Source organism: Montipora foliosa, unplaced genomic scaffold (genome assembly GCF_036669935.1).
Source record: "Montipora foliosa isolate CH-2021 unplaced genomic scaffold, ASM3666993v2 scaffold_395, whole genome shotgun sequence".
Lineage (NCBI taxonomy): Eukaryota > Metazoa > Cnidaria > Anthozoa > Scleractinia > Acroporidae > Montipora > Montipora foliosa.
The window spans coordinates 397,501-417,887 of record NW_027179695.1 but is presented as its reverse complement, the minus strand read 5'-3'; the positions used below and the strand labels follow the sequence as shown (position 1 = coordinate 417,887).

Genomic DNA, 20,387 nt, shown 5'->3' with positions numbered 1-20,387 from the left:
CTATTGTTAAAATTCGATTGTTTTTCAGGGAAAATTTTCTGGAGAAACCTCACAATGATGACTACAATTATCCACTTCCATTAAATACTGCTATTTTGTTCCTACTTTTTAGGTAAAAAAAAACGTTTTTTTTTAACCTGTTATCCGCTTGACACCCTGCAATTAGCAATTTGCTGAAATTACCACATACATAAATAAATGTGGAGGGGAAACCTCTGCAACGCAGCATGCCAAAACACTATAATTTCTACAGGTGAACTTCTAATAGAGCGTTTTCACACACGTGGACAGCAGCTATATTGGATTACTGAAACAAAGGAAAGTATTTGCATAAAAATAGAGTTCAATTCCCGAAGGATTAGTTTGGTACACCATCATGGCCGCCATTCCTTTGTTTCGGAACACCAACATGGCCGACGTGACGTCACGTGAAAACCCTCTCTTCACATTAACTCTGAACTACCAAATATTTATGACTTCCAGGAGGCAGTGTGATCCAGTGGTTAGGGCGCTTGCCTTGAATCCGGAGATCCCAGGTTCAAGTCTCGCTCTGACCACTTGTTGAATTTGATCCTGGTAGTCCCTGGTTCAACATCCCTGGCAGCTGCACTGGTAAATAGCCAACTGGTTTGCCTCCGACCAGTTGGGATTCTTAACAGTTGCTCCCCCTAAGGGGAGTGGTCAATTAAGTATGCATTGTATTGTATTGTATTGTACTAGCTTTGTGCCAACAAGTCACCTTGAAATTTAAATAAAACTGAATATCTTATTTTCCAACCTCACCAGAAAATAAATTTAACTTACTTGCATTAACTTTAGCTGGTCAATGCCTTGAACAAGTTTCAATCTTAAGATGATTTGGATATGTCACCATGTGAGTTGACCATCACCAATGTCCTCGGCTAACTCAATGTTGTGTGCAATTCAAATCTCCCAGGGGGTAAGATTCTTTGTGTATTCTATTTGCATTATAATGTAGCATTCACATTCAAATGATATGGAAATACCCGGAACATTTTTAATAAATTTTAAGCCTCCAAAAGTTGTCTGTCCTGACTTTTTTAAACTGTAAATATAAATCCATATGTCAAGGCTTGGACTGCGAATCTCACAAGGATCCTTTTGGAGTGCCTAGATCTCCCTTGGCTCAGGTAGCACAATTAAACTGCTACATATATAATTTTTGATAAGAGATTAATCATTACAGGAAAGTACTTATTGGATGTGTTAGTGACTGAGTTGCACATGTGCAATGCCCATTAAAGTCCGTTCACCCTTGTGCACCTCACTGAAAATACTGCATTTGCAAAACAGGGTTTGAAAACCTGAAACTTCTCTTAGCAACAATGCTATAAAATTTGAAGCTAACTTAGTTCCCTCTTAAAAAATTAAATTTCTATCTGGTATCCTCAAACAAACGGTTATGTGACAATGTGACCCACAAAGTGTCACGCCATGCCTGATATGTAGAAGCAAATACATGTACATCTGCTGAGATGGCTCTGCTTCGAACGTTATTTTGGCCAACGGGTGCACTGGAACTCGCCCTAGTCCTTTTGCGGAAAATGTTCATTTTGAATCCAAAATAACTGCCCCTTTGCCATCCATTTATCATCATGTTGCGAAGAAACAAGTAAAGTGACCCCCCATTTTAAATGGTTTTTTTGCCTCGTAATAGGTACACGGAAAACATATTTCAAGGAGAAAAAAGGCTGGATAGTAGAAGTTGTAGTACTTACATATAAATGATGGGAACCTGATGTGGACACCGACACTGAGTGTAAGGTGATGACTGTAGCGTTCCAATTTGCGTACATTTCTTTGCAAGATTGAACAATTTGAAATCACTTTAGCCTGGACAAACAAGTGGGTTCAAGTTTTCAGTAATACTCAGTAGCTTTTGCTATATTATAACAATTTTTCCAGTTGATCTAGTTTCGAACGCTTCCCACGTGATTCCGTAAAAAACACTTCGAATAAAGGGTATACAGTGCGAAAACAAGCACGGTGACCCCATCTTTTCATTGCATCTTTTTAATATCCTGTGTATGAATATCAATTGTGCCAAGTTTGAAAAAAATCTGGATAGTACATGTATGTCATTTTCAAGGGAATTACCTTAAATTTCTTTTGATTTCACCAAATTATTGAGGTAGTCCTTGAAAATCTTTTGACCTAGCAGATCCCCATATCATGATTTAGTTATTGAGGTATAAACAGAAATGCAGGGGCATTCAAGTTTTCAAGTGCAATCTAATTCCACTCCTGAACTGTCGTTTTGACAAGAAATGCCAAAAAAGTTAACGGAAGGATCCACAAAATAATAATCTGTCCTAAATTAAATCTAAGGTTTGTAGAACTTGGTAAGAACTTTACATTTTATTGTAGATTATAGTTTCTATAAACTAGCAATGTCAAAAAGTGTGACGATATAAAACTAATATTTTCATAATGAAAGGGTGAATTGGAAGTGCACCATGACACATTACCAGATTTTGCCAACAGGTTGTATACTAGCAGAGGTATTCCCTGTTAATTCCCATATCACAAAGCGAGACAAAAGTCTCAGGGGTAAGATGACAAATCTCCATTTGAGGTAAAACAAAAAATAAATTTATTAATCAAACCATTCATCTCGCCTAACAACAAAAATCATGGGTTTGAAACGACGACTGTACTAATCAAATGGAAGGATTAGTTACTTACAGTATTGTACTCGAGTTAAACAAAGAAATGATACAAATAAAAATAGTGACATTCTGGTTGAACAACACCATGGAATATATATAGAATGATAACAACACAATTTCTTTATCACCACAAAATGAAGCAAACAAAAACCTAAAATAGGAACTTGAGGAAACAAACAGTGATATTTATTTCGTTTGACATTAATTATTACAATCTGAAGTAGACCCTTGGACAGCACAAAAATGGATCGAAAGTGTGCTCGCCAAATACTCATTGCAGACAAACCGCCATCTTGACTGTCGACATCTTGACACGAAGACTTTCACTGACTGCAAAACTTCGATAATCGATGTCACACAAGATTTTTGTCTTAAACTTGAGTTGCTTTTCACGGTAATATGTTTGATTTGGCTTGCTGACAACCTGTTTATGAAAGATTTATCGCTAAACTTTTTGGTTGTCCGATTTCACAGTGCACAAAACTGCATGATTGTCGAAAACTGAGAAAACAAAACAAATTTTACGCGCCTGCACAGTCAAAAGTCTACCTTGCTCATTTTACAGCAAATCCCACTGGCACAATCAACCAGTTTCCGATAAAGCAAGTCTCGACTGTAAAATCATTAGGTGTACAAACATGTATCGGTGAAAATCTTGCTAGGGAGTGTCATATCAACCAGCTTTCTAAAAAGATTGCTTTTGGTATAAGCTTCATTAAACGTATTAGGTACTCGGTCCCATGTAAGACTCTACTTTCAATTTACAATTCACTAGTCCAACCACATCTCAATTACTGTAGCTCGGTGTGGGAGTCCTGTTCTACGAGTCTTTCTCAAAAGTTACAAAAATTACAAGATCGCGCTGCACGCATCATAACGTTTTCAAATTGTTGCGGATGGTAAATTGGGTCAAACTGGACCGTCAACACCTTGTTAATAAATCAAGATTGATGTATAAGATTGTAAACTAGACGCTCCATGGAGCGTACACTGGGTTGCCTGTGGTATGTGTTACACAAAAACAGAAGGCACTGACTTGGGTGGTATTGAACTGCAGCATTCCAGTTAATTTTTTCAAGTGGGGGGTCATTAAGACCATTTGAGAGGTCACCCAGATGTCGTGCCAGCAGAGGCCCTTTGGCTCACACGTTCACATGTTTAATTATTTTGTAATATCCTGTCCCACTTTGAGGTCTTTTAGTTTTTAACCTTTGGTAATAAATTCAGTTTAAAGATAACAAAACATGCTCTTGAGTAAAATTCACTTGTTTCTTCTTTAAACAAAAAGTCTGCAAAAAACTAATTGCAAATTGCTATGACAGATGTTTTCCAGCATGTCTTGCAGTTGCACTAAGCAAACGTTTATTGCACACACTAAGGAAGGACTGAAAATGTTGTTTCCGCTTCATAATTCCTCTTCTTTTCAGTCTAATCTGATGCCAGGTCAAAACATTTTTTGACTTTACGTTTACACCAATAAGTTCCCGTAAATGCTGGGCGTTAACAATAAAAGACAAGCCAAAAGACAGATGAGGAAAAGAGTAACAAAGTTTTCACATACATGTATAACTCTGAATTGAATTCTCATCGAAAGATTAATGACTTTTATGAATGAAGGGAAAGGTCATAATGTTCTGTCAAAAGGAAGAAATTGATCACATGCTAGGCAAGCATAAAGGTGCATATAATCACCTTGGGTCATCTGAACGAACTACATGTACAAGAAAGAATGTTAATCGTTCGTCGTTTTCAGAGTACAGTACACCTCATGATAAATTGCAGTATCTTCATACATAAAAACTGTCATTATTACTGAATGTGGCAATTCCCGAGCATATTTCATTGTTTACAAAGCTTCGTTCGCCAATCGACAAACCGTGAATCATAAGTGCTTTACTTTGTGTAAGGAAAGTAAGTTTTCGTATTATTTACACATTTTCAAGATAATAATAATCCTTGGTTTGTGTTTCCTTTTGGAGACTCGCTCTGAAAATTTTAAACACAAATTTTAACCCGATGGTCAAACAACCAAACGCTTCAGATAACTATTTATGCGTTCCATATAAAAGGAGGACTGCGGACCCGGACTGCGGACCGGGTATACTGAAAAATACAACATACAAACGTTTTGCAATTTCAACTAAAACCTTCAGTAAGCAATTGCTCGTTGATAATTATGGCACGAAACATTTTTTTCCACCATTCTCATGTCGGACTTTAATTCACGTCATCAGCCTATTGCTACTTCGTTGCTCTGCGCCTTTTTCACAGTGTTTTGTATTCAGTCCAAGTTTTGTACCTAGTCCGTGTTTTATACCCGGTCCGCAGTCCAGGTCCGCAGTCCGGGTCCGCAGTCCGCGTTTTGTTTTGTTGACGATAACAGCACTGTTGAGGGTAGCTAATAATAATCATATTGTGTTATGTAGAAAGGATGTTTTGGAATAAAGTTAATTGTAGTTTTATGCTGTGTAATTACATTTGTATTATTGGTTGATGTTAATGTTCATGTGCAAGCGTCAAGAAAAAATCATCCTTACATTTCGCATGAAGTTTCGTGTTCAGTGATGTTGGTGGATATTCAATAAATGTACGTTTCAAATTGCACGCTCCAAAAGTTTTGCGGTTGGCAAGAAATTTTAGCAACGCACAATGGACATTGTTTTTGTTAAGAATTTTTCCACCAAGTGGTCGGTGTTTCAACGAGAACGTCGCTTATTCGTGTATGAATAATTTATTTTCCATCAGAATTTTCGTTTGTGAACTAGATGCATGTGTTTATTGATGCTTAAACGTCGTCTGGATTTTTTTATTGATTTTGTGAGAGTCTATCGCTAATTTCCAAACAAATAAGGAAAATCAGACCCACACAAGATTGACGATCAATTTAAGGTGAGGGAAAGAAATTTCCATCGATCAATTCGAAATCAATTCCATGCATTTATTAACTTTACACAGAAGATCGCCGGTACAACTACGCATTGTTTTCGTAACAAATTTTTTCCACCAAATCGTCGATGTTTCAACGAAATCATCGCTTCAGGGGCACCCAACGAGGATATAGTTCAAAACCACTAAAGAAGGGTGACCCGAAAACACTGACCCCCGGTGCGTGGACCCCCCTACGGACCAGGTCCACGGACTACCTTACAGACCGGTCCACGGACTACCCCTATGGGCCCCCTCTATGGACCACCCCAAAACAACATAAAAATACAAACAAAAATAAATAACAATTAAGTATTAAAATTGACTTACCGCTTGCCTGCACTCGTGTCGGCGAAATTTTCAACCGTTACGCTCCTCAAATTTAATAGACTCGGGTGCAAAGTGTATCAGTCACATGTGGCCACTTCCTTCTCAGCTGTGGCGATGTATGGAAGACCGCAGTGCTTCGAAAAAGACCAATAATACCCAAGTCTCGTGTTTTCTTTCCCTCCACCCATAAACCCGCCCTAGGCTTCACGAAATAGAACACGACCTCTCTCCGTCTCTCTCAAAATGGCGGAGGGAAAAAACACTCACGAATATATACAGAACTTGCATATTATCGGTCTGAGCAGTCGTGGCTCAGTTGGCTAGTGCGCGGTGACTGAAAACGTCTGTTTCGACTTTCCTCTGATCTGTGTAGCTATAGCTTTAAATACCCGTAAAACAGAGCACTGACAGAGGAAGGGGGTAAAGGGTGCACCATCGGCTTCCATTGATACCAGCCTCGTAGCTGAAGGAACTACCGACGTTAAATAAAGTTACTTCACTTTACCTTTACAGTCAAGGAAGTGGCCACATGATTGATACACCTTGCACCCAAGCCTGAGACTTAGACTGTTAAATTTGAGGAGCGTAACGGTTGAACATTTCGCCAACACAGGTGCAGGCAACCGCTAAGTCAAATTTAATACTTAATTGTTATTTATTTTTGTTTGTATTCTTATTTTGTTTTGGGGATGGTCCGTAGAGGGGGTCCGTAGGGGTAGTCCGTGGACCGGTCCGTAAGGTACTCTGTGGACCTGGTCCGTAGGGGGGTCCACGGACCGGGGGTCAGTGTTTTCGGGTCACCCACTAAGGATAGCTTTGTTAAACGTATTTTAGTATTTAAACAGTAGATATAGGCATATTTTTATCCCCTAAAAAGTTTTCATCTGTGCAGATTTCCTAGCTGAAAGTTTAGTGATCCGAAAATTATAGGGATCAAAACTTACCTTTTCGAAATTTCAGCCAGAAAAAAGTCTCCCGAAAATTCTAGGTGACCTTTTTAGGGTAAAAATCCATAAAAAATGGGCAATTATAACAATTTTTAGATGTTCGAAAATCCTAGGACAGGCAGGCAAGCAAGAAATTTTAGAATAAATGTTTTGAAAATTCTAGATCTCAAATACACGAACAGATATTTTCCGAAAATTGACGTTGGGTGCCCCTGTCGCTTGTTCGTATGTGAAGAATTTATTTTCCATCAGAATTTCCGCTTGTAAACCAGATGCATGTTTATTGTCGCTTAAACGTCATCTCCAATTCGCAATTCGCAGTTTGCAATTTCGACGATTCCCATACAATTTAACAAATCAAAAATCATCTTCGCTTACTCACGCAACTGCAGAGAGAGAATTTATACGCGAAATCGATTGATTTCGCATAACACATTAGTTCCTAATATATGCCAGAAATTCACGCTTCGGTTACTCTCACGCTACGCGAATCGCATCGCGCAGGAAACGCAACGCGAGGTGGTGACTTACTTTTGAGCGGTACTGTAAATCAACATACTTTTTAGCCAAGAAACTTTGGTTTCAGTGTTGTACATAAGCACAGAGTTAATAAAATATTACCGAGAACTCAACGAAGACGTAAATCAGCGACTAAATTTCCTGTACATGTGGCGAGTTGCAATTAATGTTTATTTCAAGCTTCTTATGCAAATTTTGGACAGAGAATATTAAGTTACAAAAAATATTCCACTTCAAGGTCGTTAAAAAGCACACTAAATAAAATACTAACGAGAACTCCAGGAAGAGGTAAATCAGCAACCAAATTTCCTGTGGTGAGTGGCAATGTTTATTTCAAGCTTCTTATGCAAATTTTGGACAGAGAATATTAAATTATAAAAACATTCCACTTAAAGGTCGTTAAAAAGCTTTATTTTTAGGCCTTCATTTGGACGAAAAATGCCACAAAAACCCTTTTCCAGTGTAAAATTTATTGAAACAAACAAAATATTTGCTATCAGCGGCAAAAACCCCTTCCTATTTTAATGGCGTGCGTGCAAACAAGGAACAACAGTAATTAAATAAATTTCAGTCTCACACTTCAGGACCTTAAAACCCTTTTCGGAAGAACCTTGACTGTGAATAATGAAGCACAAAAGAGACAACAAGCTTTCTTTCAAATAATTCTTCACTGTCACATTTCTATTTTTTTTTTTACTTGAAGACTGTGCAGAGTTGAGTATAAAATAAATGTAAATTGCCAGACAAATGAGATGCAACTTCAGTAAACAATGTGATGCATTCAAGGCGTTCGATTTAAACCCATACAGAATTTAATATATTTGCCGTTCGGTTTCAGTCTTGTACATAACACCACAGTTCGCCAAAGAACATTGGAAGCAAAGCTCACTTCGTGATAACATCCAACGGCGAAAGATGCAATTGTTGTCGCTTTGAAGATTCCAGATCTTTATTTTTCACTGCCTGTCTTGTTTATTCAATTGACTTTTGAGCTCCATAAGGGTATATTTTGTTTAAAGGTCACTAAAACACCAGTCTAAATAGCATCTCCCTTTCCTTAAATACTACCTCATCTTCCACCTATACTGCACCTCCCCATCTGCTTCCCTTAATACCTTTACTTAACAGGTGCCCCTACTACATGTATTTATGCAAACTTAAGACACCATAATCATGTTCATCTTGTAAAATCAAGGAGGTATCTTTCTCAATAGGAACACCTTAGATAAGTAAAGTAAAGTCTGCTACGAGCCTAGTGGCCGATCAGGCCAGCGCTTATCTCTGGTTACTGTAGCATTAAGCAACTACATGTAGGAATATTTTCTACTCCCCCCTGGATGGGATGCTTGTCCACCACAGGGAAATCCCCAGCATTAAGTTTGCCGGGACCAATTTATACACCTGGGTGAAGAAAGGCACTGTGAGAGTAAAGTGTTTTGCCCAAGAACACAACACGATGTCCCTGGCCAGGACCCGAAACCGGACAAGCAGAGTCAAGCACACCAAACATGAGGCCACCGTGCCTCCCAGAACACCATGGATACCCTTGTAATAATCATAAGCGAATCGCAAGTTTCTTTCACTCATACTCTTCAAATACTTCAGATGATTGCAAACAGTGGTTTGATGGCTATTCACTGGTTTGAATTATTCAACCCAGTTTAAAAATTCTAGGCTAGTTTTAAAATTTTGAACAAGTTGAAAGAAATTTAAACCAAAACACAAGCACCCTTCTGCTGTAAGTTATAAAAATGGAACTGAAATTATTGAGTGAATGAACTTGAAGCATTTAATTGGCTCAGTCATTCCTTTACTTTTCAAATCCCTAGCTTTTAATCATTGAAATTAATGTGTCAGCAGGTTTGGTTTTCAGTAAATCAGGATAACATTTCACAGCCAATAAGAGGGCAAAAACAATGCTATCATACATGTACATGTAGTTATTTACTTGTATGGATTGTGCTATTACAGTAGTTTACATGTATCTCCACCTCCACTTCCATCATGTATTAATTTCCCTTTAGTTTTAATTTGATTATTTGCTTGCGCGACCCTGGCATGTACGTGGTTGTACTAGTAAACTGTGAACAAAAAATTAATGAATGTTCCACTTCAAGTTTGAGATCAAAACCAAGAGCTGCTAACCACTCCCACTACCTTAAGTACATCTCCAAAAGGATAAAAATTTTATTCTGATCAAAGAGTTTTAAAAGGATGGTGCCTACTAGTTCAAAGGCATTTTTGTGCAGTTTACAAATATATGGGAGAAGAGGATCTTAACAAGCATTACTGAAATCCAAAAAGAAAACTTGGGGTAACCACTCATTTTTCAAAGATAATTAATCCATTGACCCCTGGGAGTGAGACTGGGAGTGACAAATTTTACTCTGTCTAACGCCACCCGAATGTCTTGACATGCGCAGAATGTACCAGCTTAGTACTCCAAAATCTCTCATAATAATGTGTTTACTTGCGCTATACCTTCCGTGTTTTCCTAGTTTGACCTTTACACCAACATCATCATGTTTCCATTGCTTTGAAAGATTCTTTTAATGATCACCATCTTGTCGTCTTTTGATCATCATCATATTGTCCAAAGGAACTTCATGTAGTACATCTCAAAACCACCATTTAAGCATCCATGACTTGTCTTGTCTGTGTCCCTAAATTTCAAGAGGGGAAAAGGATAATACAACTTGGTACCTCGTGATTAGATTTAATTCGTTCACTACAATGATCTTCCATGATATCAATCATCCCAACCTTGGTGTTTCAATTTCAGATACTTCGTGTAAATTCTTTGTTATGCATATGCATACACTTCGTACAGGACATATAGTTTGTCTTGCCTTTGCCCAGCTCTTAGATGGCCTGAAAGATCACATAGTAGAGCAGTACACAACGCGATTGCACGTTAAGGATGTTTCTTTAGGTTTTTATTGCAATTTTTCTTGCATGAGTTGTTCATTTCCAAAATCAATCACCTTAACTCTGCAGTTCAAATATACCATATTTCACATATTCTCTCTATCACGCATTCACTTTGTACAAGATACATGTATACAGTGTGTATACTAGATGAACTCCAAAATGGCCAGGTCACAAAGGACTTGATACTGTAGCTCAGAGCAATGCAATCACCTGGTTATGGGTTCAAATCACGTCCAAGCCTGGACTTTTTTCAGGCTTTTTTCACAACTGCTTAAGCTGCTCAAGTCACTTCAATTCGTCCTTGTCACACGGCGGCCATATTGTCCCGGGAGACCAAAAGAGCTTGGTTTTACCACGCCAAGCCTCGCAGTGGAAACCATTGGGGTGAGGCTTGACGTGGTAAAACAAAGCTTTTTTGGTCCCCCGTGACAATATGGCTGCCGTGTGACAAGGGCGAATGATCTCTTTGACAAAAATCATCTCAACTCACAGTTCAAATATACGATGCTTCATATATATTCTCTACCTAGCATAACAGTCAATGCTGTATTTTTGAATTTGCAATAAAAGGAGGTTACAGCGCCACCTCCACCAGTTTTAAAATTTTCAGGCAAAACGCTTATGATTCACGCAAATGCACTTGAGATAAATTATTTCCAGAATCCAGTTTCTTCGACACAACCAAAAGTGCCATATTGACGCGTTTGAAAGAACTACCTTCGGGAGAGCAACGCAGCATTAATTTGAAAATAGAAAGTTGGTACTCATCATTAAAACACAGGAAGAGCCACAGGAGAGACCCCTTTTTCTTTTAATAATAATATTTCAGAATTTTAACAAGACTGAGTGGGTGTGCCAATAAAGGCCTCAGAATAATTTATATGATGTTTGAAAAACTGTTTCAGAATTTCAACTATTTCAGGAGATGTGAGAACCAGGAACCTTTTTTTTCATTGCAATTAAAGTGCGTTCATATCTCAGTTTACTCAAAGTTTGGGCATTGTGAATTTTTTTTTTTTGCCCGATGCGGCACTTATTCGAGGACTTTCGTATAACCAGAAAAACACTATAAATTGTTCCACAACGACAAAGGAGTTCGCTCTCGTTATCATGAAATTCTTGGGTTTTTTTCACCGCGTGAATTTCTCTCGGAAGATTTACTATCAGTTTAGTATCAGTCCCTAGGAAAATTAACAGATAGAAAGTGTACCATAATTGAATAAAAATATAGAAAAAGTACATTTGTTTGGTACAATGTTTCAATAAGCGCCGCCCTCGAATAAGCACTGCACTTGTGGCCCGAAAAATGAAATAAGCGCCGCGGTGCTTATTCGAGTAAATACGGTATGGAATAATTTATTATAATTAACAATAAAGAAAAAAGTAAATTCTAACTATGTTAAAGGAAGCTTAACAGTCATTTTGTTTTTTCATTTAATTTAATTCTAGGAATGGTCAGATCAGATCAGATCAGATCAACTTTATTTAATTGTGCTAACCTATTCAACAATGTAAAGAAAAACAATAGATGGTTTTCAATAGGGGTGTGAACTAAATACAAAAATTAAAAATTAAAAATATACTTAATATGTAGTAACAATCACAACTAAAACTATTCGTGCATTAAATATAATCCAAAGAAATAGAAATAGATTACTGTGACTAAAACTAATTCATGCAATTACAATGTAAATATAACCCTAAGAAATAAAAATAGAAATAGCTATAGATTACTGTATGACTTTAAATTTTGGTCTATAGGTTGAAATAAGCTTATCAAATGCAGATACTGTAAAGTTTCAAAATAATTACGTATTTCATTGGGTAGGGAATTCCATACCCTAGGACCATTATAGCTAAAACTCTTTTTTAAAAACTCAGTCTTTGGCAATGGAAGGGCCAACTTATTATCAGCATTTTTTAGATGATAACTGTTGGCTGAACATGAGTTCCTGAAGATATTCGAAAGCCTCACCGGTGCCACGTCATGGAGAACTGGAGAACTTTAAACATTTGCCTAGCCTTAATATGAAATCTGCGTTTGCTGAGTTAACTCCAGCCAAGATGACGTAGGGCTAATCCTGACCGTCCAGCCTCATTTTTGTAACGCATGATTACCCTAGTGCATCTGCTATGGAGTTTCAGGAGCCTTTCGGCTAACACTTCCTAATGAATCCCAAACCTCGCAACAATAATCAAAGTAAAGCACAATTAGAGCATTATAAAGTGAAACAAGTACATCTCAACTTGCCGTTTTAAAGCACTAATTTCTGCTGTAATCTTTTAAAGTTATTTCTTCAATATGCTTGCTCCACGTACTGCTCGAAACTACTAGTGCATTTACACGCGGTAATACCTCGTCTTTGCCGATAGTAATTACCGCGAAATCATCTACATCTACATATAGGCTGGACGAAAACCGCAACCGAGGCAAAGACGAAAACAAAGAGCAAGGAAACAGTGGTTGCAACTGTTTTTCACAGCACTGACACAACACAACACACTGTCATGATAGCCTTAGTCTCACTTTGCCGTGATATTGATAGAGGAAACCTTTCATCATGCGTAATTCTTACATCTTTATATTTAATAATTTGTAAGTTTTTCACTTTCATGGTAAACAGTTCTCCCAAAGGTGTAAAAACCCTTTATCTAAGAAAAAACTGTGTGGATTTACATGCGTAACTAGTCACCGCCAATGCAGTCCTACAGGAGATATATTTAGAATCAGCGCTTTAACTTTTGCATCATGTCCAAATAGAAATGTTTACAGGATACAAGGAAGGGTTACATTTTTACAAACGTTGGCCATGTAGAACTTGATTTTCTACCCCATATGAACCATGTGAGCATTAGCCCTACTAATGGAAATGGACCCACACAAGGACAGAGAAAAACTCTGACCAGGGTGGGAATTGAACCCACGACCTTCGGGTTAGATCACTGCTGCTCTACCGACTGAGCTACAAGGTCAGATAGGAGCAAGCCGTGGGAACTGCAGATGTTAAAGTGACGGCAATGAACATGTGCAAGTACAAGGAAAGGTTAGGTTTTTACGAACGTTGGCCGTGTAGCACTTATAAATTACGTATTTGAACAGACTTGAAAGGCTACTTTCATACCCCATATGAACCATGGGTCCTTGTGTATCACATTTCAACGCACGTGCAAATTTATTAAGCTCGAATATTACACAACATGATGAAGTCATAAAGGCGACCTTTTGCGCAGCGAAAAATTTATTGAAACAAACGACAGCTATTAGAGGCAAAAACTCCTTCCTACTTTCATTGTGTGCATGAAGACAAGAAACTCAATCGTGTCAAATTACGGTACCATACACAACAAAATAAATTTCAAGATCAAAACTCTTTCCTGAAGAACCTTTTCTTTAAATAATGAAGCAAAAAACAGGCAACAAGCTTTCTTTCAAATAATTCTTAGCTGTCACATTTCCAATTATTTTTTTACCTGAAGACTGTGCAGAGTTGAGTACAAATAACTAATTATTATTCCATGAGCCCGAGTTGGATATGAAGTGAAAAAATAACCAACGAGCGCGTAGCGCGAGTTGGTTATAACCACTTCATATCCAACAAGGGCGAATGGAATAACTGTTTTAGTAAATTCTCAAACCGGGTTTTGCTGCCAATTATTATGTCCACAATTTTATAATTAAAAGCGTCCGGAAAGAGCATCTTGGCGCACTATTTTCCATATGACGTAAAACTTCGACTATTGGCTCATAGTCGGAGTTTTTTAGCCAATCAAAAAGCTAGAAATGCAATAGTTGGAGCTGAAAATTTACTATTAAATACAAATAGCCAGACAACAGAGATCACAGATCCACTTAAGGTGTTTGATTCCTTCTCTGTCTTTGTTGAACCCATAAGTTACCAGAGAATTTTCCATTTGGTTTCAGTGTTGTACATAACACCACACTTGGTAAAATATTAGAAATACAGCTCACTTTGATTTTGGCGTGACGGGCGAAAAATTGTTGTCGAAGTCCATTACTCGTCACTTTTATGATTCAAGATATTTATTTTTCACCACCTGTCTTGTTAATCCAATTGACGTTCCATGCACTAAAATGCCATTCGCATTACAATGACTTTCAACGCCATTGCAGGTTAATTAAATGTTCTCCTGTGTCTACCAGAGAAATCTACACATTACCTCAGCCCCCTCAAACCCAACAAAATACGCACAGAAGACTCTATTCACAAACACACCACTTACGGCAAGACTTTACCAGCACGGAAAAAAAATAAATAAGAGCAGTTCCACCGTCACGGACTTAACATTCATACACAGTTTTGGACATTAAAACTTATGCAAAAAAAATACAAAAATAATTTCTGTGACTTTACTTTAATTCATTAATGGATGAGTATTAATAATGGATTAAATGACTAATTAAGTTTTTCCAACTGACCTTTTTGGTGATAGAAAAATAGGCAGGAAAATGAATGTCACAGACGTTACATGAAAACAACCACTTTTCTAGTACACTCAAATAGATTCCTGTGAACTTTGAAGCTTTTTCATAAAAATTACATCAGGAGTGTTTAGGCTAGGGAACATGCTTACTAAATATAAAATTCTCATTTCATTTTTGTTATCATTATTTTAGCAGCTTTTGTAAAGTGTTGTTACGGACGTTACAATAAATGTCACAGACATTACAGCATGTGAGTTTTTTACCAAAATTGGAGGGTTTTATTGCTTTTGCAGCTACACTTGTACATTTAATGATAATACATGTATGTGATAAAATTGAAGCATTAGATGTCTCTTTTGAAAATGACTGCTAGATTTTTGTCAGCAGTTCTAACCTATGCTCATGCACCTGTGCATACTACTCAGGGGAATGCTGCTGACTGATGTTCAAGTTCTCATGCACATGTGCTTGACAGAGTTGAAAAACGACTGCGCATGCGCCAGATAGGGAGCACGCATCCACATTGAACGCAATTGTTTGCATTTCGATCATTTGATCTCGTCTTCTGCCTGTGTCACTTTATAACCCTTGACGGTGTGAATTTTGGAACTGAGATCATGGTGATTTAATTTAAGGAGACACACCAGATGTGTGTAACATACAGTACTGTGCAAAAAGAATGCAAACGAATTTCGCGCTTTTCGGCACCTTTCACTACTTTTCGACGAAATATAACGAAATTTCGGGTGAAACGAATTTTCATTCGAACTTCGTTGAAATTTCGAAACGCCTATTGTTTCAATCAAAACGAAAATTCGCAACGGCCGCACGAATATTCGAGCGAAATTTCGTTGTAACATAGCGAAATTTCGTCCTGACATGGCAAAATTTCGTCCTGACAAAGCGAAATTTCGAGAGTGCTTATTGAACGTTCGCAGCGAGCATTTGCCTTTTACAGTACATTTAAGTTACATGTAACGTTAGAAAATGGCCAGTCGAAGCCCTCATGAGTGACCAAGCCGGGAATTTGTGAGAGTGGTTGCAACAAGACCCGGTCGCTTATGTGAGCCGATTCTCGCAAGAGACTAAAATTAAAAACAATGGAGGGTGGTGGTTGTCGCTTACCTAGATAAGATAGCGTTCGATAAAATTATTTAAGCGGGCACATTAATCATGGTAAAGAAAGCGTTTTTACAATCCCTTTCTAATTCAGTCAATGCGTGACATCTGGATTGCTTCTAAGAAACATGTCACGAGAATGTCGATTCCCCATGTGTTTTCGAGTTCTGAATAACCAATATGTTAAGAGAAGTGTCTATTGCCAAATAACTCGAGTTTGGATTATCGCACAGCCCTAAAACTTTGACACGCTCATGATTTATTACCTTCCTACAACATCTCAATTTCTTGACTTAATTTGTTTAATGGTTAGCGATTTTATTTTTTCTTTGCGTGGTACTTGCGTGACGTGAAAACCAAGAAGAATTGTTACGTTTGGTATGTTAAAATGGCTATGGCGATGATGTTATTTGTCGTGTTTCCACTCAAGGTTCAATCTCGTACCCAGAGTCCTTGGGCTTCTTGGCCAGCGGGTGAGCGCCCGGAGAGACTCTGGGATAATCGACTTGAACTATATTTTTGATTGGCCGCTTGCGTAACAATGGCAGTCCGACAGGAAGTCGGTAAGTAATTCGGAAGCCCCAGAATTTGGAGGGAGATTCAAAATCTAAAACTAGTTTCAGTGCTGTTTGTTTTTTTCTACCTCAGAAATATAAAAATCACAAAAATAATAAAACGACGAGGTTTGAATTATGTCTTATACCGCACGGGAATTTTCCCACGCTGCCAAAAAGTGATTACTGTTGCTATTGCAAAAGCACCGTGGGAAAACATTACATCAGTCTGTTTGAGGAGAAATCTGTGGAATAACGTCTTGTCGCAGCCATTCAGAATTACGGAAACATCAAATTGTAGAAGAAGAGGACATTTGTGTCATTTCCACAAAAAAATTGTCGATCGTGTTGCTTCCACGATGGCATTCTGAACGATGGAATGTACGCTGAAACACTAAAAATACACTTACCGAAAGCGTCAGAGGTTTCATCTTCACTTGCTCTTACAGCAAGCCAATGATCATTTCTCCAGTTTCTTTGTGTGTAAGGCTAAAATTCTTGTTTCTCGAACACTTTCAACCCGCCATTTCTACTGTTTACGGTTTTCTCTTTTTTGTTTCCGGTTAAACTCAAGCATACGTAATAAGACCAGAACCCACATTTTCTGGGAAAATGGAGTCGATTATCCCAGAGTCTCTCCGGGCGCTCACCCGCTGGCCAAAAAGCCCGAGGACTCTGGGTACGAGATTGCTCAAGGTTGAGAGAACAGTACAGTTGTTGATTCCATTCATTCATTAAAATGCAAAACGCTAACCAACACTACGAAATTTTGTTTTAAGCCGCAGCCAAACGAGCGATTTTTTGCTCGCAACGGTAATGCGATTTTTTCAAATTTTATCGCGTCAATCGCAAGTGTAGCTAACCTTGAACTGCCGATTTTTTCCAACGACTTTTTGTGCTGTTGCGTTGCCATTTCAAGGGTGGCTACATGTAAACTTGTGATTTTCATCGCGCGCTGGCCACTTACATGTACATGTACCTCCTGACTACCCCCATAAAGGCAGCTGTCTAAAAGAAAACACCTTGTCAACTTGTGAAGTTGGAATGAACACAAGTACTGGACTATATAGTAAATATTGAGGTTCTTTGTCCCTGTCTCAGGGCATTTCTTCAATGAAAAGGTAAATTGGTTGCAAGACTGCCCTCTGAGATGACACTCAGAAAAAGTTCTAGTTGCACAGTAGTGTGACAATAAGTATGGGTTATTGACCAAGCGTGAGGTCAAGATGGCTGGATAAGTTCTTTTTTTGCGTTTTTATGGACCGAGACGAAGTCGAGGTCAATAAACACGCAAAAAAAGAACGAGGCCAATATCCAGCCATCTTGACCAAACAAGTTTGGTCAATAAAGGATTTATTATATGACTTAAAACACCAAAAAATGATCTTTGATCTTGCGGGACCAAGCGAGAAATCCCGAGCGGGCAGTATCGCTCCATCTTGCCCGCTCGGGTAGCCAATCAGAGCGCGCGATTTGGTTCATCTTGCCCGCTCACGGAGCTAGTCATATAATAACATTGTTTATTGCCATAGTGAGGCTTGATTACAGAATCATAAATACTTGCTCACCAATACACCCATGTTCGGGAGACTGCTGGCCTGTTAATGAATGGAACATATGCATCCATATGTGAGGAAAAGAACAATTTGCTAAACAAAAGTGCAATGCCCAGGCCCTGCTTCCTGTTCATCCTAGGATTATTGACTGGAAAATACTGTTTGAAAGTGGCACCCGAGTGACTCAATTGTAGTCTCCAAATAATAACAGCACACTTGGTGTCAACATCTATGCCAAAATTATGCAAAATTATGAAAGACTCAAATCTAAGAACATGTGTTTAGGCAAACAGTTGAGGGTAATTGGTTGTATGTGTGGTTTATAGTATGTTTATATGTTTAGCTCATCATGTTTTCTTGGTTGTGTAATAAGAATGACTTTTTGTACTAATTTTCATAGCCCCCATAAAAACTGACATGTGCAGTTTCCTGTGTCTAGGAAAATAATAATATTATGATATTGTAGATTGTAGCATTGTAATATGCATCTCATGGACAATAACATTCATTTTCGTTTTTTGTCCTTAGGGAGATGGATCCACCTGGTATTATTTGTGGCAGTTTTGTGAAATATTAGCTCTAAAAGGAGCAAGAAGAAAGTCAGCTTTTTTTTTTTCTCAGCAATAAACCACAATAATGTTATTGGGTTCACTTTGTGCATGTTGGTAGTGTGGAAAGAGAAATCCAGACAATGCTGTTGAGTTAGCACTATACTCTTCACATTGTCAAACTTTTCAGTGTTTCCTCTTAGAAGTGAATGCCAGTCCTTAACTTTTTTTCAGTTACACTGTATGAACTTTTTGAACCAGCACAGAACTTTAAGATGCCACTTCTTTAAATGTTGTATTGATAAAACAAAATGGGGACAACATATTCAAGCAAGCAGATCACAAATGCTTGTTGTTTGCACCACACAAACTTAGCAAATGCTTTTGATCTGATGAGTTGCCAACCCAGTAATGCTTCAGATACACATAGCGACATCGAAAATGGTTTTAGTTTACATGCCAGAATACCTCCAAACACATTCAATGACAAATTAAAATTCAAAAAAACATCTTCTTAAGCATTGAGACCCACATGTAATAGCCCTTCCATTATGTGTATTATACTGATGACTGGATTCCATCTACTTATACAATCATCTTTTTAGGATAATACCACCTAGACCAGTTGGCAGATAATGCTCAGAGTGAACTTCTTTCTATACAGCTGAAAATATTAATTTTGTGGAATGCCCCTTTCAGGGGTGTTTCCTAGTTGTCTATGCTCTAAAGATTTTGTTCAAACTCATCAAGTAGTATGCATGTGTGAAATGTCTCAAGATCAGTTTTGAAATATGCACTCTGTTGTCTGAACTGATCCTTTTAAAATTTTTCTAGTTTCTTAATTGTCAATTGTTAAATATGAAAAAAAAAAAGAGAATTTACTCTCCGAAAAAAAAAACAGTAGTGACATCTCTTGATCAGGTTAGGATCTGATGAATGTTTATTTTAAAAGGCAAGCAAATCAAGGGGCAAATTAATTTTCTCTGACCTGTTTAAGGTGATTCCTTAGTAATAGAAGTTGTCGTAAGATTTTCTTTAAACTTTTCTCGATTGTTCCCTACATTATGGTGACTCGAAATGTGCAATTAAATAAATAGGTCACCAAGCTCATTTGCGAGATATAACTTGCTCAAGTTACTCATTTAATCATTGTGACTTCATCTATCAAGGACAAGTTTGTTCTATCGGTTCAGGCTACGTTTTGCAGGAACAGGAAGCACAGCTTTGACGTAATTCTTGAAATAACAAAACAGGTCTATTGTATTGCTCAAAAGGAATAATTTAATGTTTGTTCTATGGCACAGGCACATGTCTTGAAAAGGCACTGACTACAAATATCCCTCGGGTGCATGATCTCCAGGAGACAATTTTGTGTCCACGAGTGATGGCTATGAATCCTTTTTTTCCTGTAACTTTTTTTTCTGACGTAAATCTTTTAAAATTTTTTTACAGCACAAAGTGGATGAGTAAGAGAATAAAAATTATGCCAAAAAAAAGATAGGTCACCAACCTCGTTTAGGAGGAAACAGAAAGCAAACCAAGCTCGACCCCTCGACAACACATCTCCCTGATAGCAGGGTTTCACTTTCACTGTTGGACTGAAATGTTCTTTAGCATCACCAAAGCTATCACTCAACTTTTTGTTTTGCGAGAGTCTAAAAGGTTTCTTGTTTTTCTCTTTACTGCTGTGCTCTGAAAACGGCCATTATTCTTTCTAGTGATGTTTCCGGCACGAAAGGTCACCATTTTGAAATGTTTTTGGCCATGTTCGATACATCAATATTCACAAATGGCTACAAGTCTTTATGGTTAAATTCAAACATT

At 37.8% G+C, this 20,387-nt stretch overlaps 1 protein-coding gene across 2 annotated transcripts in view; it reads right to left on the bottom strand.

Annotated features, from left to right (window-relative positions):
• The window catches only part of LOC137987914 (NLR family CARD domain-containing protein 3-like), a 61,648-nt gene that overhangs the window by 39,742 nt on the left and 1,519 nt on the right, over positions 1–20,387 (bottom strand). The window contains exons 2-3 of one of the 2 annotated variants that reach the window (XM_068834001.1): positions 18,028–18,057; positions 9,893–10,074 (exon numbers count right to left, since the gene is read on the bottom strand). The gene's annotated coding sequence lies outside the window, so the exon portion shown is untranslated. The remainder of the gene's footprint in view (positions 1–9,892; positions 10,075–18,027; positions 18,058–20,387) is intronic. The other variant, XM_068834000.1, reaches the window with a different exon arrangement.